The sequence below is a fragment of the Sphaeramia orbicularis genome, chromosome 16 (assembly GCF_902148855.1).
Source record: "Sphaeramia orbicularis chromosome 16, fSphaOr1.1, whole genome shotgun sequence".
Taxonomy (NCBI): domain Eukaryota; kingdom Metazoa; phylum Chordata; class Actinopteri; order Kurtiformes; family Apogonidae; genus Sphaeramia; species Sphaeramia orbicularis.
Genome location: NC_043972.1, coordinates 59822343 through 59825782, shown reverse-complemented (window position 1 = coordinate 59825782; position 3440 = coordinate 59822343). Strand labels below are relative to the sequence as shown.

At 47.0% G+C, this 3440-nt stretch overlaps 1 pseudogene; it reads left to right on the top strand.

Moving 5' to 3' along the window:
* LOC115435853 (neoverrucotoxin subunit alpha-like) lies at positions 1–3440 on the top strand (annotated as a pseudogene).

The following is a 3440-nucleotide window of genomic DNA, read 5'->3' as shown; positions in this document are numbered from 1 at the left end:
ATGTTGTGTCTTCTGTTTCCTTCAGGACTGACGCTGTGGGACAAACAAACTCTCAAAGACTTCACGACTGTCAAATCCCAGGACAGCAGCAGCTATCAAGTCATGACCTCTGACACCATCGAGTCTAAATCTTCTCGCCTGGACGTTCAAGCCGGTCTGAAGGCCAGTTTCATGAGTGGTTTGATCGAAGTTGAAGGTTCTGCCAAGTTTCTGAATGACCACAAGCAATCCAAGAAACAGAGTTGAGTTACCCTTCAGTACCACGCCACCACCCGCTTTGAGCAGCTGACCATGACCCATGACAAAGCCATGAGCAAACTTCAAGACAGATTCATCGAAAAAGGTTCCGTGACTCATGTGGTCACCGGCATCCTGTACGGCGCCAATGCCTTCTTTGTGTTTGACAGCCAAAACCTAAACACCAGCAGCATTCAGGAAGTCGAGGTTGGCATGAAAGCAATGGTGAACAAGATCCCATCCTTCAGCATTGAAGGACACGTCAGTATGAAGCTGAACAAAAACGAACAAGCTCTGGCCAAAAACATGTCCTGCAAGTTCTACGGTGACTTCATTCTTGAGAGCAACCCTGCAACCTTTGAAGATGCAGTGAAGACCTATGTGGAGCTGCCCAAGCTGTTGAAAGACGACGGGTCCAACTCTGTCCCCCTGAAGGTCTGGCTGATGCCGCTGGACATGTTCAACCTAAAAGCTGTCAAGCTTAGGGGTGAGATATGCCCCGGACTCCTGTTGAAAGCCGAAAACACTCTGGAGAGTCTGAGGGAAATCAGAATGAGGTGCAACGACTTGATGGCCGAGAGAGTGGTCGGGAAATTCCCTCAACTTGAGAGAAATTTGAGCAGTTTCCAAAAACTATTCCTTGAGTACACCATGAGCATTCAAGGCACCATGAAGAAGAAGTTTCCCGCCATCCGAGAAGGTCTAGAAGATGAGGCCGATGTGGAAAAACTCTTGGACAACAGAGAAAAGTCCCCATTCAGCAACGAAAACTTAAGAAAGTGGTTGGAAAATAAAGAGAACGAACTCACTGTCATGCAGTTGTGCGAGGGTATCATCAATGGACCCAACGTGAAGATCGCCACCAATCACCTGGAATTGGACCGAGAGGCTGTGGCCGCAGATGTGGACCACGCCCTGTGCTTCGTCTTCACCTCAGTCCAACAGGACGACCCCTACCTCCAAACCATGGCCGACAACCTCAAATGTCACAAAGCGGATCCGGCCAAAACCAGTCCGCCGTCACAGAACCAGTGGTACTCGTCCCAGGAAGTGAGGAGCGCAATCAGGACAAAAGCCAAAGAGTTCAGAGATCTGGTGAAACAGCTGCAATCTATCAGCAGAGTCAAGTTCCTGATCACCGTCATAAAGAACCCCAAATACAAAGGAGCCACCATCTACCACTACAAAGAAGGAAACCTGGTCAACGAGGACTTCACCAGACCAGATCCGCCCGAGGTGACGACGGTCACCGACAGAAACGACTTCATCTGGTGTAAGTGACGGACGGCTGAACGATGAATGAGAACCACTTGAATGAGTTTATATTGACCGTAAAAATCCGAGTCAGATCATTATGACCATCGGATGTGATGCGTTTACAAGCACTTCAGAAATAGGATAATCAACAAACCCTGGTTTAGACTTCTTGGTAGTTCTTCTCAGTTCCACTGGATTACTTTAGTTCTTTTGAACATGTTTTGACGAAACGATGAAGAAAAACGATGCCCTGGACAAACGAGAACCAACAGACACCTGGTTTAGATGTTTCAGTCTGTTATTGGCTTTAATACAATCAGATTACTGCTGTTATCTGATTAAACAGATCAGATTAGACTGTTTACATGATCAATAATAATCCGATAATACCACAAATCAGAGTTCATACGACCGTAGTGACGTAGAATCAAACTTTCTGTTATTGTCTTCAGCTCATGTTTGGTTTTGTTCATTTCATTCATTATTTTATTCAATTTTTGTTCAGCTTTGTTAGGTTTTTTTTGTTATTTTATTCAATTTTTGATCAGTTTTGCTCATTTTATTCATTACTTTATTCAATTTTTCTTGGTTTTCATTATTTCATTACTTTATTCACCTTTCGTTTGGTTTTGCTCGTTTTATTCATTATTTCATTCCATTTTCGTTGGGTTTTTTTTTGTTCCTTTTGTCATTATTTTTCTTGGGTTTGTTCAGTTTTGTGGATGTAAACGGGGTCAGGGTGCTGTTGGGGGTCAGAGGTCACAGTTGTGGACACTGATAACAGGTTGTGTTGTTGTTGGGGGTCAGAGGTCACAGTTGCGGACACTGATAACAGGTTGTGTTGTTATTGGGGGTCAGAGGTCACAGTTGTGGACACTGATAACAGGTTGTGTTGTTGGGGGTCAGAGGTCACAGTTGCGGACACTGATAACAGGTTGTGTTGCTGGGGGTCAGAGGTCACAGTTGTGGACACTGATAACAGGTTGTGTTGCTGGGGGTCAGAGGTCACAGTTGTGGACACTGATAACAGGTTGTGTTGTTGGGGGTCAGAGGTCACAGTTGCGGACACTGATAACAGGTTGTGTTGTTGTTGGGGGTCAGAGGTCACAGTTGTGGACACTGATAACAGATTGTGTTGTTGTTGGGTCAGAGGTCACAGTTGCGGACACTGATAACAGGTTGTGTTGTTGGGGGTCAGAGGTCACAGTTGCGGACACTGATAACAGGTTGTGTTGTTGTTGGGGGTCAGAGGTCACAGTTGCGGACACTGATAACAGGTTGTGTTGTTGTTTCTCCACCATGGACCCGAACACGGCTCATCCGTATCTCCGTCTTTCCAATGGGAACAAGACAGCGACGTATGGAAGCTGGAATTCGTATCCTCAACACCCCAACAGGTTTCAAGAACGCTTGCAGGTCATGTGCAGGGAGGGGCTTAACGGGCGCCATTACTGGGAGATGGACTGGAGCGACAGCAGCAGTGACTACGTCGGCGTCGGTGTGGCCTACAGAAGCGTGTGCAGAAGTGACGGCTCCCTCGGCTACGATCCCAAGTCCTGGTACTTTGGCCACAAGTGTGGGTGGTACTCCTGCATTCACATTGTAAGCTACAATGTGTCCGTTCCTTCTGATGACATCAGTCGCATCGGCGTGTTCCTGGACCGGCCTGCGGGGACGCTGTCCTTCTACAGAGTGTCCTCCAACACCCTCACCCACCTCTACACCTTTAACGACACCTTCACTGAGCCTCTGTTCACTGCCTTCTGGGTCGCCACAGACTCCAGCTACATCACCCTCCGCCCTTTTAACTAAACATACACTTTCATTTGGTGTTTTTCGCTGCAGAAAAACATCACAGAAGTGGGCGTGGTTAAAACGGCTGGAGTTTGGACCGGCGCTGATTCAGATTTAGATGGTTTTTAGCTCATCTGATGATAGGGCACGAG